At 41.7% G+C, this 23,190-nt stretch overlaps 1 pseudogene; it reads right to left on the bottom strand.

Annotated features, from left to right (window-relative positions):
* The window catches only part of LOC146189255 (uncharacterized), a 160,048-nt pseudogene extending 137,090 nt beyond the window's left edge, over positions 1-22,958 (bottom strand).
* Between the last annotated feature and the right edge of the window lie 232 nt (positions 22,959-23,190).

The raw sequence follows: 23,190 nt of genomic DNA, 5'->3' as shown, positions 1-23,190 counted from the left end.
TCCCTCTCAGCGGGTTAAAGGGCGAATTATCACCGAAAAGTGTCTCTGAACGCAGCCTAAAGGTACAATACGCTCACTGAAGGCAGAAAGCGATTACAGTGAAGGTAATTGAATAATACCATTGTCATACAATCACTTCGTGGCTCTGTTCACGACTGGTTTTGTGGATATTAAAAATTAAAAAGATCACATTATGCAGCATAAAGAGGAACACACCCCATGCGAGAAAAACTAAAAAGAAAAAATTAAGCACTTACAAGATTCGAACACGTTTATTAACTCAGGGCTATGGTAAGTAGTGTCAATTCCTTGCACCACTGAAGCGAGTGCAGCAGGCTTAAAATCAGCTTTTATTCATTTTTATAATATTTCCGCTATCTGTCGCCAGGTGACGGTGCTCACAGTACGGAGGGCGAAGGAAAGCCGGGATAATGAAGCATAAGGCATTGTGGGGATACAATAGGTACGAGGTTTTGAGGGGTATTTGGAAAGGAATAATGGTGCCCGGACTTACTTTCGGAAATGCGGTTTTGTGCCTAAAATCAGAGGTACAGTCGACATTAGAAACAAATCAGAGATCCGTTGGACGATTAGCACTAGGTGCCCACGGCAAAACTACAAATGAGGCGGTACAGGGAGATATGGGCTGGGCATCATTCGAAATACGGGAAGCTCGAAGTAAAATATTATATGAGGAACGCCTGAGGAAATCGGACAGTAACAAGTGGGCAGTTAAAATATTTAAACACCTGTACTAAAAAAGCGTTGACTCACAATGGAGGAAAAGAACTAGGAAACTAACTAGTAAGTATGCTAGTCACAAGGATAGAGAAAATAAAGAGCATCGAGAAACAGGTGAAAAACACACAAGGTAAAAATTGAATAAATTCGATGGAAAACAAAAATTGTGTGGAATTATACTGAAAGTGAAAAATGCAGATCAGGAAGGAAGATTTCTTTGATAACTAAAGAGGCAGTACCCTACTATTTGAAGCTAGATCAGGGTGTCTTAGAACACGCAGCTACAAAAAAAAATTTAACAATGGAGATGACGCATGTGCTGTATGTGGTAACTCCAGTGAAACAATTGACCATATTATACTCGAATGTAATGGTATCCATCCGGAAGTTGATGCAGGCGTAGTCACTGTTCCTGAAGCTGTGGGGTTTAGAGATAACAGTGGCCTGGTGAATAAACTGGCGGTGGAAACTAGCAAAAAATGATTGGAAGATTGGTGGCTTAAAAGCAGAAAAGTTACATAAGGTTAGTAATGTAGGAACAAATTTAATAAATAGAATGATGGTTTAGTTAACCATTTTTAATCAATAAGTAGTATAAAGGGAGAAAAATCAGCATGATGGCTACTGCTACCACCCCGTTTCAAAGGGGACGCTCCTATATTCCATCCATCCATCCATCCATCCGTCCGTCCGTCCGTCCGTCTGTTCGTCCATCCATCCATCCATCCATCCATCCATCCATCCATCCATCCATCCATCCATCCATCCATCCATCCGTCCGTCCGTCCGTCCGTCCGTCCGTCCGTCCGTCCATCCATCCATCCATCCATCCATCCATCCATCCATCCGTCCGTCCGTCCGTCCGTCCTTCCTTCCATCCATCCATCCATCCATCCATCCATCCATCCATCCATCCATCCATGCATCCGTCCGTCCGTCCGCCGTCCGTCCGTCCATCCGTCCGTCCGTCCATCCATCCATCCATCCATCCATCCATCCATCCATCCATCCATCCATCCATCCATCCATCCATCCATCCATCCATCCATCCATCCATCCATCCATTCATTCATTCATTCGTCGGTCCGTCCGTCCGTCCGTCCGTCCACCCACCCGTCCATCCATCCGTCCACCCACCCATCCATCCATCCATCCATCCATCCATCCATCCATCCATCCATCCATCCATCCATCCATCCATCCATCCATCCATCCATCCATCCATCCATCCATCCATCCATCCATCCATCCGTCCGTCCGTCCGTCCGTCCGTCCGTCCATCCATCCATCCATCCATCCATCCATCCATCCATCCATCCATCCATCCATCCATCCATCCAGGCAGGGGTGTAGCTTTTTTAGGGGCTCCGCGATCACTCCGTGCTCTGAGGTAGTGAGAAATGAAGAAGAAGGAAGTGTAATAACGAAGGTTGACTCCAGAAAGTGGCAAGGAGGATGTCGAGAAAGAAAAATACAAAAAAGAAATTTAACACTAGGGTTAGCTACATAAACATGCTAGGAGGTAGAAAAAGAGCGAAACGGCTAGAGATAGAACATCAGTTGAAGGATGACAAAGTAGGTGTGTGCGCTCTATGCGAGACTCATCTCAGAGATCTAGATGATCCGCCGTTTATAGAAGGCTACGTCTGGGAAGGGTGCAACAGAACGAGAACGGAAAAAAAGGGTGGAAGGGTAAGTATGTTGATACACCACGGAACAAATTGGCAAACAATAAAATCATCTTGTAAATAACATATTTGGGTATCATGAACAATTTCCGGCATAAGGACATGGCTAGGGGTAATTTATTTAGGAACAGGACAACAATGCAGGCAAGAAAACAAGGATCTTGTTGAATGTCTCAGTGACGATATAAGCCAGTTTGGAGACGGAGCCGATATTATTCTTCTTTGGGACATGAGCGGCCACATCGACGGACTGGATGCATACACGGATTGTAACGGGGAGCTAATGCTAGATTTCTGTGAGCGACACGATCTAGTTATATAAATAAACAAAATTCGAATACCAAATCACGCGGGAATTCCGCAACAGGCAGACCACCATTGACTACTGTCGAACGTGGCAGCGAATCTATACCCAGGTGAAAAAAAAGGAAATAGACGAAGAAGGGGAGCGTAGTCTGGGAAGCGATCATAAATGTATTAGTCTGCAGATGGGACTTTAATGAAAAAAGAAATGGAACTTATACAAAACGTTAGCGCAAAATTAAACGACAATCAAATAGCGCAGATAGCAGCAGACATAGAGGAAGCAATAGAGAAAAGCCCCATGGAATACTGGGATTATGAACAGGTAGAACTACTCATAAGGAAGAAAATAAGGAGGTTAAAGTAGCAAACCGCTGGAATGGAAAGAGGAAGCCACGGAGCTGGTGGAATAAGAAAATCAGGGGAGCTATTGAACAACGACGGGCTTCTTCAGGGGAACACCGAGAGGCAAAGAAATCACAGGTATCTCAAGAGGAAATCGACCAAATATGGAATCATATCGACAAAAGAAACTTGAGGTACAGGCCTTCGTTCAAAGTAAAATAAAGTAGTCCACTGATCGCTGGATGGCTGACATACACGATGCATCTAGAGGCGGAGCAAGAAAGTTCTGGAGCCATATATGCTGGCTAGATAAAAGGAAACAAAGAAAGCAGGACCGGATTCTAGATAACGAGGGAAATTGTCCGAAGGAAGACAACGCAGTGACTACATTACATCCGTTATAGCCGATTCAATTAGGAGCGACGATGGGGTAATCTCCGCAAATCAGGAAGCAACACAAGATAGAAGAATACAAAGCAGCTTAAAACTATCCAATCTATACTGGAAAAGGCAGAAAAAATATTCCTAGAAGAACACCTACCGGAATAAATGAAATTCTGATCAAGCTGGTTAATGAACTTGGTCCAAGAAATAAGGAAACGATGTTAAACATTCTGGAAACAGTCATAACAAATAAGCAAATTCCGCACAACTGGCGGCAGAGTAAAATGAATGTGATTCATAAAGGTAAAGGAGATAAGATGCACATAAAATCCAACAGGCCGATTACCGTACAATGTGGTATAAGCAGGTTGGAGATGCAACCCAGTCGAAAAAAACTACAGAACTGTGTCAAAAATACGACAAAATATCCTGTAGTTCTGTAGTAATCATCAGAGTTTTCTGTAGTTCTGTAGTACTTTTCTGTAGTTCTGTAGTTTTTCTGTAGTATTTTTCTGTTGTCTGTAGTTCTGTAGTACTTTTCTAATGTAACTACAGAAATATCTGATGTTACGGCAGAATGTTCTGTTGTCACAACGGGTTTCTCGACAAAAACCGCACAGAAATTCTGTCGTAACATCAGAAAATGTTCTGTAGTTTTTTCCGACTGGGAAGCGGTGACGTTAAACATGCAACCATATGTAGGAAGTAAGAGGATACTCGGAGAACTTTAGAGCGGCTCTAGAAATGGTAGGCGCTTAGATGATAGCCTGTTCGTGCTTACCCAATGCATCGAAATATGTAGAGTGGAAAATAAACATTTGTATTTGGCCTGCCTGGACACAAATGAGGCGTACGACAACGTAAACAGGGAACTCCTGTGGAATATATTAAAATAAGAAGAAATCGGTCATTAGATAACAGATTTCCGACAGAAAATATACCAGTATAACAAAATAGAAATTACATGGGAGAGGAAAGGAAGTACGGAACCTGTCAAGATGCACAAAAGATTAAAACAAGGTTTCCTCTATCAGCGATGATGTTTATTCTTTACACGATAAATATGGAGCGGAGGATACAAGAAAGTTTAAACCTATCATATAAATTAGGCAGAAAGGTGGTAGAGCAGCGCCTCCCCGGTTTAATGTATGCAGACAATATTGCGCTGCTAGCAGATAGTCAGGAAGAATTGCGAATTCTAGCTAAGGATTTCGGAGACCAAAGGGATGCTTTAGGCTTCAGTTTTAGCGCAGGTAATTCGGGTCTGATCATTTTCAACGGCTGAACTATTGAGAGTCTTAAAATACAAGGCCATGAAATATCTTGAGTGGCGGAATATAAATATCTCGGGGTATGTATAAACGAAGGATAGGCATATATTTTAAAGCATGAGCAATCACTTAAGGCAAAAAGGCAAAGAAATGCCAGAATAATGAAACATAAGGCATTGTGGGGATACAACAGGTATCAGGTTTTGAAAGGTATTTTGAAATGAATTATGGTGTCCGGGCTTACTTTGGAATTGCTGTTCTGTACCTAAAATTACAGGTGCAATCGGCATTAGAAATAAATCAGAGAACCGTCGGACGATTAGGACTCGGTGCCCACTGCAAAACCACAAATGAGTCGGTACAGGGAGATATAGTCTGGGCATCTTTAAAAGCACGGGAAGCTCTGAGTAAAATAATCTGTGAGGAACACCTGAGGAAATCGGACAGCAACAGATGGGCAGCTAAAGTATTAAAATACATATACCTAAAAAGCGTTGACTCACAATGGAGGAAAAGAACTAGGAAACTATTCCGTAAGTATGCTTGTCACAAGGACGAACAAATAAAGAGCGTTAAGCAACAGGCGAAAAACACGGAAGCAAAAATTGGAGAAAGTCTATGGAAAGGAAACGCAGTGTGGATCTATTGAGAAACTAGAAAACAAAGAAAAGAAAGGAAGTTTTCTCTAATAACTGAAGAGACAGTGCCCTACTTTTTGAAGCTAGATCGGGGTGCCTTTGAACACGCAGCTACAAAAATACATTTAACCACGAAGATGACACATGTGCCGTATGCAGTAAATCCACCGAAACAATTAACCACATTATACTCGAATGTAATGGTATCCGTCCGGAAATCAATGCAGGCGCACTCACTCTTCCTGAAGCTGTGGGGTTTAGAGACACCAGTGCCCTGGTAAATAAACCAGCGGTGCTAGCACAAAACGACTGGAAGATTGGTGGCATAAAAGCATACAAGTGAAATTATGTTATTAATGTAGAAACAAAAATTTATTAAATAGAATGATGTTATAGTTAACTAAACAAAAACAATAATTAAGATATAAGGAGAAAAATGAGCATGATAGCTACTGCTACCACCTTGTTTCAAAGGGGACGCTCCTATATTCCATTCATCCATTCATACCGTTTAGAGAACGGAATCAAGCTTCAAAGGCACCGATATGCTGATATAGACGTTTCCTTTGTTTCAGCAGCGGTTAAACCCGTGCAAATGATTATTTCCAATACTGATTACTTGAACGTTACACAAATTACAATGTGGCATAAGTAGGCTAAGTGAATTCGTTTCAAGGAATTAAAACGAGACACATGGTTATTTGTGACGATTTTGTTTGTGGTGACAGTTCGACACAAAATCCTTATTAAACGGTGTTGTCTGGCGCTCGCTGTAGGAGAAACATTAGGAGGGAATATATGTTGCGTTACGAGCAGAGGTAACATTCTCAAAACTTCGAAGAGTCTTCTCTCGTCATTGCAGTAAGAGGTTCGGGCTTATTTTCAAAATAATAAAACCGGTTTTCATATCAGGACATTATATATCGCTGGCGACCATGAGACATCTTTGAACAGGAAGAAATGAACGCCATTATCAGCTCAAGACCGGCAGCTACTGCTATTCTGAGCAAGCGCAGTCCAGTTCCGAATGGTACTGTTTCTTAAGACATCTGAGATAACCACTAGCAAACTGACTTATTATTGTAATGCTGGACCAATATTGGACGAGAACTCCTGGCAGAACATTACCCTTAATAGTGGAAGTTGCGGGTAAGGTTTGTAAGGTTAGCCTTAAAGGTCACATTTTAAGGCTAACCTTACAATCTATTAGCAAAAACAACAAACACTATTTATTTCCGCGGGAAAAGACTCAAGTTGCAACTTTACACGACGAATGGTTCAACGAAGTTTCAATCTTAAATTCAAGCAATGAAATTTCAATACAAATAGCATACCAGTTCGAGAAAAAAGACTACAGTGGATACGCTTAATAAAGCTGCAAATAGTAAAAAGAAATGCATTAGATCATCTGGTTTAATGAAGAGTTCGTCTGAACTATGACGCAGAGCCGCTTCGCGTTCGCAGAAAAAGAGCCGCAATTTTTCGTTTGGGTTAATCAGGGACCCTTCGAACATTTTACGTAAGAAAGTGCGGTACTCCTTCAAAAATGGATAATGCTTCCTCACTGGTGTGGTTAAGGAAATCTGATGGAAAGGCTCTCTTGCTTCTACGAGGTCAAATCCGAGGTTTCTAATTGAGCAGCTTTGGTGACTGAACGTTATGCAGATGCCCTGTCGTTCCTGAGCGAAAGAGAGGCAGGAGATTTCATTGTCAACTAGAACGGAACCTCCTTTCGTATGTTCATTGTATACCGTAAGGAGCTTACTGAATATTGACCTCTTGCTTGTTTTGCCATTCTGCAAGATAACTTCCACGGAGGTGCCCTTTAGGAAGCAAGGAACGAGCTGCCGTTTGTCTAGCGCCACTTCCAGTTTGTCCAGTGTATCCACAACGTCTGGTGTAGCTCGCAAACTAAGCCTCGACACCAGCTCGCTTCGGTAAAAGCTCGATAGTGGCAGAATAGCCATGAGCCACACAGCGCACAGGAGACTCAGTGCTGAAGCATAGCGCTTTCGGTGAGGCATCTGCGTAGAAGTTGCAAAAAAAGAACCCGTCAGGAACATCAAAGAATCAAATGCAACTTCCACGAAGTGTGAATTCGTCTCCTTATAACCCGCCGCTGCACAGATGACCACACAAGTAGCAAGAGCTACGAGCAGTAGACAAATACCAAGCTTTGATTCAATAAGGATGTTGAAGAAAGAGACATGAGCCGGGCCGCTGCGCTTAAAGTAGAAAGTCTCACGTGTATGCAGAATTGTTGCTGGCATGGCGAATTCCAGCATCATGTCCCGCGTAACAGGAAATATATGTCCGCAGGTATCAATGCTGCCGATGGCGAGCTCTTGTAACATATTCTTATCGATTTTGAAGAATATCCGCTTAACTGTTACGTTGTACAAATAGAGCGCTTCCAAGACATTTTCTATGGGTCCCGGACAAATATTTGCAGGGAGGTTCTTCATACTTTCATCTTGAATGCATCCAACATGCATGACACTGCTTCGAAGTTTGCTGTGCCTCTTCGAGATATAAATATTGCTCTGGAATCCATTAATGTCGCGTGCTGCTGCCGAAAACACTGTCCGGAAGTGTCCGTCTATAGAAACTCATGTTACATCCATAAAGAGAGCAAGGTCGCGTCTTTCACGCATACTGCATGCACACAAAGTTGCCTGTAGCACACTCAAATACTTCCGAAAAGCTTTTTTTCTCTTGAATTCATGGGCCATCTCTAACATAGTGACTGTATGGAAGTAACGTGGCGAAAATATAGCATGGTAACGACATTCAGATGCGTTTTCACGCATGTTTATCACAAAAAGATTTGTGTTTATGGTGTGCTCTGCGTTCTTCACTAAATATGTCGAAAAGTGGGTAGGAGTTCGAAGTGTCCATAGAGTCACGGGCGAGGGATGGTGCTTCAACCAAAAATATTCACGCGGTCTCATAGGGCCGTCACAGCTGACAAGTGCAATATAATGGTACTCCGAGAAATGAAAAGGAGGTTCGCAGAGAAATGTAGTGAAATTTTTACCAAACACATTGTGTACCATGAACCAAATAAAAACTGTACAATATACAAAATGAGTCATTAAGAACCAGATGGCTAGTTCGCCTTAATTTAGTGGGGTATTTTTCGAAGGATGCAAAATTTTGATAATATATGGTGAACAACCATTCGTGTCAGCCTTCTCAACAAACGTGCATTGAATTATTTGCTGGAGTAATTGCTTTAGTACAATACGCACGTATGATTAGACATCTGCTTGAATACAGTCACCAGAGCTGAGCAGTTTCCCCTAAATCTTTTCACACACTCTTCCCAAAATGTACTGGTAGTACACCTACATGCACTCATAATTAAAGCACTGTTGGATATAACATTTTTCACACTGTTGATTCCATTCTGATAAAATGTCACATTGATTCGACAACAATAAAAGCAAAAGCAGCTGTTCCGATTTTTTCTTTTCTACATCTATCCTAACAAGAATAGGTACAGTGCGGCACAAATATTCACTCGACTCAATGCCAAAGGAATTGATTCACCAAATGTCTAAACACCATAACAAAACAACCATTGCATTGTGACAATAGGTGCATCTTCGCGAATATATAGCAAGCTCACAACAGTGGGGAAATCCTTCCCCAAGAAAACAATGTAAAATAGACTGTGATGGTCGAAGTGGGCGGACGCTTCCAGCCCCTACAAATTGTCCGAACGTGGCGAAGTTCCCATGCACAGCTTGTTCATTGGAGCTGTTTGCTTTGTCACAGTGACAACTGCCCAAACCAGTCACTACCAATGTGGTCATCGGAAGTATACACTTTCTACACGCTACAACATCAGCGCAGGGCGTCACCTTCTCTCCTTATTTCTTCACTCTGAAAAGTAAATAAAAGGCCATTAAAGAGCAGACTCCAGATTACTCAATCCCCGCCGGGGTGGCGCAGTGGTTACGGCGCTCGACCACTGTTCCCAAGGACGCGGGATCGAATCCCGGCCTCGGCGGCAGCTTTTCGATGGAGGCGAAAAGCAAGGCGCCCGTGTGCTGTGCGATGTCAGTGCACGTTAAAGAACCCCAGGTGGTCGAAATTACCGGAGTCCTCCACTACGGCGTCTCTCATAGCCTGAGTTGCTTTGGGACGTTAAACTCCACAAACCAACCAACCAACCAACCTTCTCTGGCATGCCTCGCGCAGCTTATGAAGAGTTGTACGAGTTGCAAGAATGACACGGCCCTAGAAAGGGCCACGTTACAGAAAACCGATAGTATTGAGTGAAGATTCGTGTACGCCGGCACTAAATGTCCTTGAGCGACCTGTATTTTGAGGCCCCGCGAAACATATTTTGCATACCGGGCTGCAGTCTGTACACCGATTACTAAGACGCTGCCAATAAATGGTGTTGCCGCGCCAGGATTCGGCTGGCGACATATATGCGCAGTGACACTTTCGAGGAAAGCAAATTGTCAGGCTTGAGAGGCTTGAGAAAAAAAGTAATTTATTTAAAGTACAGTCACAGTTTCGGGTCCAAACTTTATGTGCCATTCAGCAGTCTCTCAGATTAACTAAATATATATATGTATGTATATATATATGTCTCTCTCTGATCGCATATATATATATATATATATATATATATATATATATATATATATATGCGATCAGAGAGTGACATCGAAAAAAATAAAACATATATATTTCGACGTTTATCTGTAGCAAGACCTTTCTTAAGAATTTTTTACAGTGCGCTTAAGCGCACTGTTTTACAATTCTTAAAGGTTTTACAATAATTGCGACAGAAGGTAGAGAAAGGGGTATGAAGGGGAGCATTGAAGCGTGGGGAGGGAAAAGAAACAAGGAAAAGTTTGGAGAAATTTGCCGCCGCGCGAACACCGAAAGGGGGCCAGCACCACAAAAGAGCGCATGCGCGCAACCAGGGTGGGTAGTCAACAACACAAGAGGGAGACGGGGAGTCTCGATGGGCGTACACATTTGTATTGATTGGAAGGCGTTCCAGCGCATTTGTACTGGTGGCGTGCAGCAACAAGACACATGTGTACCATAAGGCAGATAAAGCAGGTAAAAGTCACATAAGGAGATGAACAGTGAGCGGGCAAAAACTAAACCTAGGAAGTAAAACGGAGCAGAAACAGGAAAGCCAAATTGGTAAGGATAAACAAACATTTCTCTTTAAAAACAATACATACAACTTTATCGAAGAAAACACGGAATAATGAAATGAAGGTTTTTGAGAAAAATACAAAAGAAAGCACCGCAATAAATTAAATAGGAATTTCGGTCCGTGAGGCAGCGTCCAAGATCAAAACAACTTGTCACTGTATGAACGTATTAGAAGGTGGCGCTCCCCAATAAGGCAGTGTTCAGCGTCAATCAATGATTAGACAAACAAATAAAGTGCGACAAAAATTGTGTATGAAAATGAAGATCATAAGCACATAAACTGCTTCCAGAGACAATGATCACATCGTTTGGAATTTACTTGGAAAGAGAGGAGAGCTTGTCAGCACTCTCATTAATGCCAGCGTTCAAGGTACTGAATTAGTATTATAAGTGCGACTCGCAAGCTGCCCTGTCCTAACGTGTTTGGTAGCCTGACTGTAGCATACGTCTCCCTAAAGGAGTCAAACGCACGCCATTTTGTGCTTACATGTCCTGAGATAGGAAGACATGGTAGTGGTCGTTTATGTGCCTGGTGGTTATTTATTCGTAATCGGAAAGGCGTTTCTGTTTGCCGAGTATATTGCTCACGGTACACGCAACCCTCGAGAAGGTAGACCACATTACTCGTGTCACACTTGAAGGCTACTCTAAAGTCGAATGCAAAAAGGATGCTGTGATTTGGACCGGTTTGACTGCATTCATCACTAGAAAAAGCTTATAGCGAGGTTTCTTGCAAGGAGTACATGCTTTTTTCAATGCGCCTCTCGCTGCATACACTTTAATTTACTGCCGTGAATACGTTTGACACCCGATATATAATATGTGTATATATATATATTTATCAAGGGGAAATGAAGACCTTTTTTAAGGATTTTTGACAGTGCGCTCAGGCGGTTTCTTAAAGGTTTTACAATAATAGAGACAGAAGCTAGAGAAAGGGGTATGAAGGGGAGCATTGAGACGTAGGTAGGGAAAAGAAACAACGAAAAGTATGGGCAATTCGCCGCCGCGCGAACACCGAAAGGGGGTCAACATCACAAAAGGGCGCATGCGGCGCTGGTGAGCACTCTCAAGGTTCGTATTCAGACAACATAAATACCCAAGCAAGTAGCAGCGGGGACAGCGGCCGATGTAGCTCAGTTGGAAGAGCACCGGACGCGATATTTAGAGGTTGTGGGAGCGGTTCCCACCATCGGCACGTTGTTTTTCTTCTACTTTGTGTTTAATTATCTTTCCCTTAAACAGATTACATTGCTAATTTCTGTGATTATCCAAGCTAACATAAAAAATACATAAAGAACCATCCCCAACGCTTTCCTTGGCCTCGCCGACTGTTGGCTTCTTTCTTTCATGTATTATAACGAGCACCCTCATTTCCCCTTAATTCAACTGCTTTCAGCTTACGGGGGTCTCGGTTCTGGCAGTCTTGAAGCCATAAGTAGCGTAAGAGGGTTCTAGCACAGCTTTCGCCCTCGCTCTTGATGGTGTTCTACGTGACGCTGGCGGTAACATAGGACGTTCTACGTCCGCCGCTATGGCTCAGGGTGGCGCTGGTGAACAATCTCAAGGTTCGTATGCAGACAACATAAATCCCTAAGTAGCAGGGGGGGGACAGCGGCCAATGTAGCTCAGTTGGAAGAGCACCGGACGCGATATTCGGAGGTCGTGGGTTTGCCTCCCACCATCGGCTCGTTGTTTTTTCTTCTACTCTGTGTTTAATTATCTTTACCCTAAACAGATTACATTGCTAATTTCTGTGATTACAAAAGTAAACATAAAAAAAACAAAAATACATAAAGTACCATACCCAACTCTTTCCTTGGCCTCGCTGACTATTGGGGCTTCTTTCCTTATATATATATATATATATATATATATATATATATATATATATATATATATATGCGTGTGTGTGGGTGTATGTTTGCGTGATTTCTATTCCCAAAGTTTTAATAACCGGAGCACCCCCCTAGAGGCTTTCAGGGCGCGCAAAGCACCTTCAACTGAGCATCTTTTCAAACTTCATAAGTCTCAGGCGCTGGAAACGTTTTACTAGCCACATTGGCCAGGAAGAAGGAAAAAATGTTACCTCCAAATAAGTCGCACGGTTGGAGCAGGCAAAAAGGATGAAAATTCAGATTCTGCCAAAATTTCTCATCAAGCTATTTAGTAGTATCTTTGGTATAGTTCTCAGCATTTGTTTCAATACTTAACAGTTCCTCGTAGCGGAAAAGAAAACGGTAGTGACAAGTAAATATATATTTATAGATGCAGCAAACCTAAACCCTAGTTTCTTTCACAGGTATGCGCCTATTCATGAAGGCAACTGGGACATGTTTGTTTTCTCTGCATTTAAAATTTTGTAAGTAATGTACAATCCTAAATATTGAACATGTTAAGAGACTGAAAAACCATAATTGTATGAAAGATTATTCGTGAAACCTTTGCAATCCCACATTTATTGCGCAGTATACAGAAGACATAAATGTTCTTTTCGCTTCCCTACAGCATAGTGTCGTTGAAAAAAATGCAGTTGTACCTGTGGCACTCTTCTTAAAATTTGGTTTTTATGGCCCTAAATATATCAGCATGCTTACTGGAGGTAGACTCTCTTGCTGACTCTTTCTTTTATTGATTTGCATTGCGAAAAGCTAATTAACTTTCATAGAACACAAAAAAATTATTTTTTCAGATCGCTTTCCTGTTTTTATTTTGCATTTTGATATAATCCATCTGTACTCACCAGGTTGTGCGTGGAAAATACCACGTGGTTTTTAAGCGTTTTTCAATATTCTCGTATTATCGTACATCTGTTGTTTGTAATATAAGAGAAATGTTCTCCACGTCGAAAAATTTCAATGGTTGGTTCATAGTGTTATGTTGTTTGTTTTGTTTTGTAATTTGCTAGAAGCTATCTGAGGTCGAATGCTACATACTAACACATTATTCACCACTACAAGAACGCAAATGTAATCCCCTTAGGTAAAAGACACCAAGCCGGCGAGTAGGTATACAGTAATTTTTAGACTGGGAAATAGAAAATTGGCAGTCGTTTAGCTCCGGTCCACTACAAGAACGCAAATGTAAACCCCATAGGGAAAAGACAACAAGCTGGTGAGGAGGTATACAGTAATATTTATACTGGGCAATAAAAAATTGGCAGCCGTTTAGCTTCGGTCCACTACAAGAACGCAAGTGTAAACCCCATAGGTAAAAGAGAACAAGCCGGCGAGGAGGTACACAGCAATATTTAGACTGGGCAATACAAAATTGGCAGTCGTTTAGCTCCGGTCCACTACAAGAACGCAAGTGTAAACCCCATAGGTAAAAGACAACAAGCCGGCGAGGAGGTACACAGCAATATTTAGACTGGGCAATAAAAAATTGGCAGTCGTTTAGCTCCGGTCCACATCAAGAAAGCATATGTAAACCCCATAGGTAAAAGACAACAAGCCGGCGAGGAGGTATACAGTAATATTTAGACTGGGCAATAAAAAAGTGGCATTCGTTTAGCTCCGATCCACTACAAGAACTCAAATGTAAACCCGATAGGCAAAAGACAACAAGCCGGCGAGGAGATATACAGTAATATTTAGACTGGGCCATAAAAAATTGGCAGTCGTTTAGCTCCGGTCCAGTACAAGAACGCAAATGTAAACCCCATCGGTAAAAGACAACAAGCCGGCGAGGAGGTATACATTAATATTTAGACTGGGCCATAAAATATTGGTAGTCGTTTAGCTCCGGTTAAACCTAAATGAGTTGCTAAAGCAACAGCTGCACGGTTACGCAAAGGATATCTTAGGCTACGCGCTAAACAGTGGCCGTGCTCTCATCACAGTTGGTTGATTCTAGCCGAGCGCTCCTAGCTATAATACACCGCATACACATATCTTCTCTACACAACGAAAGAAGAGAGTGATGCGCAGCTGACGCCGGCTGTGCTTATAAAGTTTCTTCTCCGGCACTGGCGAAGCGTGCGGCCAAGCGCGGCCGCGATGGGCGCTCCTTCACACCAGCTGCTGCCTCAGGTGCACCCGGCTGCTCGCGCATGCGCACCTTGGCCAACGCTGTGCCACGCGAAATGTCTCGACGACCAACGTAGTGCTGCTTCCGCAAGAAATGTACAAAATACTGATAGCAATCCTGCCATACCTAAGAGGATTCATTGGCAGCTCCTGCAGTCTGGGGCAGAGAACAGCAAAAAGCTTTTAGGCGGAAAAGTAACACAAGTGATATTTTAATATTTTTGAGCTCTGATGGATCTCTAAATCCCGTATATTGGGTTAGCTTGTAAAACGACCGCCGGTGCTTTAATAAATATGGCAGGAACATAGTATTCAGGTGTTGTGCTTTTGTATTTGGTAGCAGTGTGAGGGATCGCGTATGAGATTTTGGGTCTTTGGCAACGGGCTGAGGTATACTGTATATTATAAGCGTCGTTGCAAAAGTGTTTGATCGAAATATTTTCGAACATCAGGAAGCAGAGGTTCGGTCAATACATCTGGTAAAAGCATTCGTATCTTTGTTTAGGCACAACTGATATGTCCTTATTGACAGTAAACAAATAAAAATTAAAACAATTTTTGATGTCCACCAAACAGTACAATGGCTATAAATAGTTATCACATTGTTGAAGACATTGTAACTGAAGCATGAACAATAATTTTGTCACATTGATTGCCATGCGATATTGCGTTAGAGACAATACACAGGAAACCCAGCACATCTTTTCATATAAGGGAGACAAATGCGAGCTCCACAGAACATCGCAAACAAGAAGCAACACCAGGGGCTTCAATGAAGACGCTTATTGAATTGGATCACAAGTACATTTCCGATGTGTGAAGGAACAATGAATTGAACCGCAGAAGAATTCACATCGTATTACGTGTGAATACTAGATTTTTTTTCATGAATGATGCTAATTTAATTAGCAGCGAGAAATGTTTTTCCACTGATTTTCTAGTTTTGCAGACACATGTTATCATCAGAGTATTTATTTCCACAGGATAAAATAGCCGTATCTTCAGTGTATTATTATAAGTAACTGGCAACTGCATCGGCTAAATTGCTAAGATAAATATAAAAGCCGAGGGTCGAAAATTGTTCCCTGAGGAGCTCCTTTTTGAACACACTGAAAAATCTAATTTTAAAGCACTGTCGTCTGTTCTGCAGAATGTGGATTCAATAAGTCTAGAAAGGCCTTGTCGAGACAGGTTCTGTATTATAATCACATGGCATCGTCATCATCATCAGCTAGATATACCAACTGCAGGGCGAAGGCCTCTCCCAATGCGGTGTAGTGCTAGCAGCATCTGGTTTACCCCTCCACCCTTCTTAACCTCATATAACAACCCAAATTTCTGCCCTCCTCAGCTACACACTCCTTCCCTTGATATCAAATTTATTACGTAAAGCGACCATCGGTTATCATCTCTGCCCTGTACATGCTCTGCCCATCCCGATTTTCAAATGCTTTACAGCTCCGAGAAATCGAGAACATGTTACTCGAATCCGATCTAGGGATCAACATGACATGTAAAAAAAAAAAGAAAATGTTTGAAAACCTCTCCCCTGTACAAATCCTACTGGGTATATATTACACTAATAATATTACCGAAATCACAACAGCCAACTAGCAGCTAAAAGATCTAGGAACACGTGCTTAATTGCATCTAAATTCCTTTAAAGGTCACTAAATGATATTGTTTCGATGCCGGGAGATTTTTCCATCCTAAGGCTATACCAGAGCTATTTGAATTAGCCAAGTGAGACTAAAGATACCCAAAATCTAGCAAAATACCTCATAAAGTACACAAAAAATTGCTGTTGTGTTTTTGATCCGCAAATTCCTGACAAAATTGGCTTAGTAACTTGAGCGCTGTTTGGTCATCTGAAAAAAAAACCTGGGGACATGCTCATTTTAACAGCAAAAATTTTGCTTTCGGTAATATCTTTGATTGATAAGTGGTAAAGTTTGCTACATGTCCGATATAGCTTTATAGATCTTATATCTGAAATAAGCGCGTTTAATAATTTTTTTTATTGCATTGATTTTGTTTCTGGCCTACCCGAAATTTTAACGCAGCTTATTGCACAGTACACTTTTAGATTTATTTTTTTACGGATGTTTGCAGTTCGCGAGTCCTCCATTCCCGAATAATGTTACGTTGCCGTATTTTGATAAGGGGTGTAGCCGTTAGTGGAATATCCAAAAGAGCTACAATGCATAAACACCTTTCCAATTATTAATATAGGAATAGTTTAGAGAATATCATTGGATGAGGTATGCGGATTTCTTTAGGAATTATTAACATTTAGTACAGCATTTACAAATTGTATGAGCAAACTGTAGACGAAGTAGTGGTCAAATAGTTCAATACGTACAATGACAGTTTTGACTTCGTAATTATGGGCTGCAGCGTATATATGTTTGATATGAGATGAGACAAGAAGCCTAAATTATTTTTTTCACGAGCTGCTATGTGGATTGCCGTTTAGATGGCTTATTTAGACAGCGTATCTAAAAAATCTGCGAATATTACAACTGTACGACGTAGCGTATCTATACTATTGCCTTCGGTAAGACCAATACCTTCATCGGTTCCGAATGGAGAAAACATTCGTAGTGAAAAGTTCGGCCAAAAGAAGGCGTCTTTTGCCACGTAGGTGCATATACGAGAAGCAACACGATAAACAGACGACTATTAGATAAGCGGAGCGTTATAGCTTCGATATGGCCGATTGGCAAGTTTATATTGGAGAAAGGCGCAATATTTTTTTGTATAAACGCAGCTGCTCTGTAACATATCCATCGTAGATATAAGATTGTAAAGTAAGTCCTACAGGTAAAACGAGAAAAAACAAAATTGAATATTTGACTCGGTGAATACGATTACGTGCAATTGTAATGGCACAGGGGAAATATCGGCTACTTAATGGGCCAAAAACTTGGGAAAATTCTGGATCTTTACGTAGGTAACAAAAATACATCATTAAGCGGGAAATGAAAAATGAAACGGTGAGACTTCTGATAAGAGACCTCGGACCTTGAAAGAAATACCTTTTAACGCCGATTGTGTCCTGCGCGTGCAGCACAGATGCAGCCATGGCGAATACCATTAGGTAGTTCAGCGTGACAGGAACCATATTTCCACAAATATGAATACTCTCTGCGCTGAGCTTATATAAGACACTGGCATTGTTTTTGAAGTATGCCCGCGTCGTTGTCACTTACAAATAAAGCACTTTCAAGATTGGTTCTCTGTCAGACTGGTAAAATTTTGAACGGAGGTTATCGATTTTCCTGTTTTCAAGATATCAGACTGCTTTGAAATTATCTGTGCATTCAAAGCTCAAAATTTGCTGTCAAAGCCTCGAACCCTATTCCCAAATATCCGTGTGGATGCACTACTATTTTGTGCCTATCATGAGATAGCCAGCGTCCTTTACTGACGCTGCTTGCGCAGAAATCATCCCGAAGCTCAACAAAATTATACCTACAAATTCATTCGGCCTCGTATTTAATTTTTGCTACTAGCCATGCTACTCAGCTAAAGAAAAGTGGTGAATATACAAATCTAAAAAGACATTCATATACGTTTTGACCAATGTTTATTTCAAGCATATTTGTACTTTTGCTGTACTCCATGTTTTTCAACAAATACTTCGGATAGTGGGCTGGAATTTTCAGCACCCGTAGAGCCACGGGCCATGGCAGCTTTATCAGCCCAAAATGTTTTTGCGATCTCAAATGGAAATCGAAGGCTGCAATTAAAATTTGTCTGTAGTTTGAGATGTTAGAACGTAGCGGTTTCATAAGGTACGAATAATTTTTTTTAAATAGTGAAATTTCTGCTGAACAAACTTTTTATACGAATAAAACAAAACGTTTGTGGTACACTATGTGTGGCATTGACAACCGGGTGCTTAATTCAGCATCTGTTTGTAGCGTATATCTTCAGCACATTAGCGAGGTGCAAAATATTCATGAAAAGATTACACTTCTGTTCCAGCCGGTCGTAGCACGTCATCATCGCATAATACAATACAGTACAGTACAATAAACAGATATGTATATAAGCATGTACCTTACTTTAAAAACGTGAATACAGTTGAAGCCTCCGTCCGAAATCATTTCACACATTTTGCTTAGAGGTATTTTCAGTACATCTACTTCATTGAAATCTTCAGGCACTTTTTAAAAAAAACGTTCATGCAAAGTTGGCTGCTTTCCGATAAAGACATTCGTTTCAGGCACATAGATATATCAAGAGAGGAAAGGGGAAAGCCTTTTCTGCTGTCCTTAGCATTCAATTAGTCCTTTTTTTGCTGTTATTTTTTGTTTGCTGTTCTTGTCACACCTTCTAATTTCTATTTCTTTGGTTGTTTTCCTTTTACTGTTTTTACTATTTTTTTCTTTTACTGCTTTTCTCCTCTTTCACTCTTGCCTCGGTTTTCTACGTTTTAACGCAATGTGGAGAACTGACACTAACGATTTGCAACGTTTTTGCACCTTTTCGACACATTTTAAAAACTCTAAGAAGTACATGACCATTTTGACGTCTGAACAATATATCGACGTCCATTGCGATTTTGATGTGGAATTGATTTTTGGTCCTAAATGAAAAACTAATGAATTCACATCAACGAAAGTTTTTACAAAGACACATCCTTCACCTGCTACCTCTTACAACCATTATTTTACTCATGAATCAATACATTTTGGACGGTAACGCTGTGCCACCCTCCGTGAACGCATATATCGTTTTCGGCCTCATGAGCCTATAACAACTTTCAACCTAATTTGATATTGAGTGGAGTACGAGAAATTTCATTCTTTTTTTTTTCACTTGCTATAAAAAGCATAAAACGAACTCATACCATTGCAATAACTGCAATATGGAACACAAAATTGCGCTATATATTTACCCAATGAATTCTTTCAGGAAACGTCTAGGTAGCCAAAAAGCGAAGGAAATTGTGAGAGCAGCAGTCTACAGGGGAACATATATACTCAGCTCACAACAACGGCGAAATATTTCATCCATAATAGACTAAATACGAGCTGTGACGCCCAAAGCCGGTAGACGGTTTCAGTACCTAGATGATTTCCGACCGTGCCGAAGTGCCCGCACACAGCCTACTTTGTGGCGTTGATTACCGTCTCACATTCACATCTGCCTCAAACAGTGACCACCCCAGTGCAGCATCGAGCATCTATACCTTCCACACATCATAACTTCGGTGCAAGGTTGTTGCCTGGCCTATCTCGTCTTCGCACTGAAAAAGAATTTAAAAACGGTCTCAACGAAACGAAATTCACGTTATTTAATAACCGCTTTCCTACCTTAGCAGCTTCTGAAATATCGTAATAAGGATGGCACGGCATCAAAATGGGCTGGATACAAAACATAGATTTTATTGAGCGAGGATTCGTGCAAGTCGCCGCCATATGCGCTTTTGCCTCGTGATAAAGCAAGAATAAATTTGCATGCTGTACTACTATCAATACCACGATTGCTAGGTTCAAAGCAAGGAAATGATGTTCGGGCGCCAGGAGACGGCTGGCGAAGAGTAATCTTATGCGCATTCACATGAATCATTCATTCGAAAGCAAATTGTTAGACTTGAGAGCCTGAGACTTCTCACAAAAAATCTCATACATCTCGGGTGCTGATCGGTGGGGCCCAAAGGCCCTGAACGATCGTGTTCAACAGACTACTGGCACTTGCGGTGGCCTGGACTGGGGCTGGTGGCCAACTGAGGCCATTGAGCACCATCTTCCTCTTTGATGCAGGAAATAAAACGTTTCACAAGCAAGTGAACCGAGATAGTCTGTGTACAAGCTGAGGTTGGCGGTACTATCAAAATAACGTTATAAGGTGAGGAAATATAGTTCGCCCATAACACCATGTATATTTGGGTTGACAAAAAAGCTGACAAAAAGGCGCTACCAAGCCATTACTGGTGGGCGCCAACACAGATTTCTTATCTTTTTATGTCACAATTTTAGCTTTAGTTGAGAATTTTAAAAGTAATTTGTATATTGAGATTTCCTTATAGTTTCTTGCTTTTTTCCATATATTACGAAACATTGCACACATTCGTGCAATAAATTATGCACATTGCAGGATATGTATGGATCGCTTAAAATGATCGGAAGAGCTGATTGACATGTAGGGCACACTGTAACATTACTTGTTACTAAGATAACACTGATGCTAAAGGTAGCACATGCTTAACCACAGCGTAAAAAATTGTCCTTAAGCACTCAAGCTGAAAATCTTTAAAGTGATGAACACTAGAGATTGCATTTGATTCAGCATAATGCTTCAAAAAGTCGAGCTTAGCTAGTTCATCTCAGGGGCGGTATTCACAAGTGGAAAGGTGTGTGTTAGCTGAAAGGTTATAAAGTTCGCAAGGTTGCTGGTTGAAGTGCTATTTATGCTGAAAGAAAAAGATAGGGAGGTTCAAGTAAAGATGTAGTGATCCCATATATTTAAAGCAGTACAATTTTATGAACCAATAATATTTTTAAATTCGATTCGAATCCTCTTATGAAAAGTTCTACTGGTGATATGAATGGTTCGCTTGCCATTCGAGGCATTCTAGCATTGTAGTAGTCTTCCACTACTGTCGAAGCGAAAAATCTCAATTCGGCAGAAGTGCTTTTTCTGTTTTTGTTAGCAGTGATTTTACAGGAATATTACTCATTCTTGCGAAAGAACGTAGCTTGGTTACACATCCACGGGGCTATCCGATGTTTTACTTGCTAAGGTTGTAATGAGAAACAAAAACTGCTCATATATTAATTGTAAGGGCAACGAGAACGTTACGCGTTTACAGATGATTGCGAATGAGGAAATTTAAGTGATCCTTGCTGATCATGATCTTCAAGCGCACGTTCTCCTGATTTATTACCACGCTTATTTACGCTGTTCCTACGGGAGTAGCGAAATTCTGGTGCCCTTCTAAATGCGCATAGCGAGCCGCTGTATATAGCGTTCCTGTGACAACATAAACTCGGAATGCATTTCATGTAGCACAATATTGGGTGCAATGTCACTGTCTTCAGGCTACCGCCATTAGAGCTCCTAATAAGTAGTATTCTAAGAAGAGCTACGACGCTAAACAGATTAATATATTTTCACACACTATCAACTGATTCGGCACAGAACAAAGATACACGGAGCAGATGCAGCGGATTGGGCGGACCAGTGCAGGGACGGTCAGCGAATATGTAAGAGCGCAATAGGCGCTGTGTATTCATTATCTCCTTTGCAATAAAGGCATTTTTGACTGCAGCAGCGGTGACTATGACGACGGCTCGAAACTTAAAGCGGAGAATCTGAAGAGAAGCGTTTTTAAAACGGAGAGATACGACATTGCGCTAAACAGCCAGCCTTGACCATTTTTTTCCTGCCACCTATTTCAGGTGTCACTGCCTTGGTGGTTTAATGATGGAGATACTATTGGTGCTGAACCAATACCCTGCCTGAATACATTGCCATAACCCACGCTATAGGCGCCGAGAATTACAGCTAAGAGGATTTAGGGATCATTGACGCCGGTCAGAAAGGTCAAACAATTTTCTAAATTGATAACGGAGGCCGATCGTTGGTCACAAAGAGGGAACGTAAGAAAAAAGAAATAAACAATATCCTCAGTCAACCTGAACATGAAACCAAAGATAGAATATTCTCTGCAGTGTTTGAATTTTAGTATTGTGCAAAAGGTTGGTATTGCCGCGAAACCTACAAAACTGTATTTGTTGTTTTTCAACCGCTGCCGGCATAAAGGCGGAATCGCCAGTTTGTTGCTTCGACCCTTAAGCAAAAACGGGGTTGAATCTGCAGCAAAACAAAACCCTTAGTTTGTGTACAAGTGGCATTGAGGAAGAAAAAATAATCATTACAAAACTATGCCCAAATATTCACACATATGTGGCCACGAAGCTTAAACTGAATCAAAGTTCGGATTCATAATGCATGGTGAGCTATATGCGCGGTGAGATGGCCACACTAGCTACCCGTTTGCTTTATAATGCGGTCCGCAACGTGAAATCTCAACCTCGGCGCCTCGTGTGCGCGCTGACCCATCAGGAACTTCCAGGGAACGAAGCGGCAAACGCCGCGGCCCGCGCGCTTATCTGACTTGCACTCAACCTCAAGTCCCCCGATGACGAGCAGGGCCGACCGCTGCAATGGTTCAGAGAAAATATTGAGGACTGCAAACCTCGGCACCAATGGTAGCCGCTTCTGGCGGAGGGGCTGTAGAAGGCCGAAGAAGGCGTTCTGACACAACTGGATACCGACAATTTCTGGAGTCTGGCCCAGGCTGCACGCTAAAACGTAAATGTGAAACCCGAATGCCCGCACTTCCCAGAGAGTCATTGTAATATGTCCCACATGGTGAGGCCATGCCAATCTAGTCCGCGCTTTCATCGCCCTCTCCCCTCCCTCTTTCCTGAGAGGCATGGTAGGCCTTTCTCCTCAGGTGCTTGTCGGCCGGGGACCAAAAACACCTGACCTGCAGTGTTCGCGAGACTGCTGGCACTTGCAGCGGCCCGGAATTAATGGGCTCCTGGACAAATGAGGCCTGCGTTCGCAATCTCCTTCTTTGATG

Source organism: Amblyomma maculatum, chromosome 5 (assembly GCF_055883805.1).
Source record: "Amblyomma maculatum isolate TAMU_Amacu chromosome 5, ASM5588380v1, whole genome shotgun sequence".
In the NCBI taxonomy this organism is placed as follows: domain Eukaryota; kingdom Metazoa; phylum Arthropoda; class Arachnida; order Ixodida; family Ixodidae; genus Amblyomma; species Amblyomma maculatum.
The sequence above is the reverse complement of the archived record's forward strand: the minus strand, read 5'-3'. Positions and strand labels throughout refer to the sequence as shown.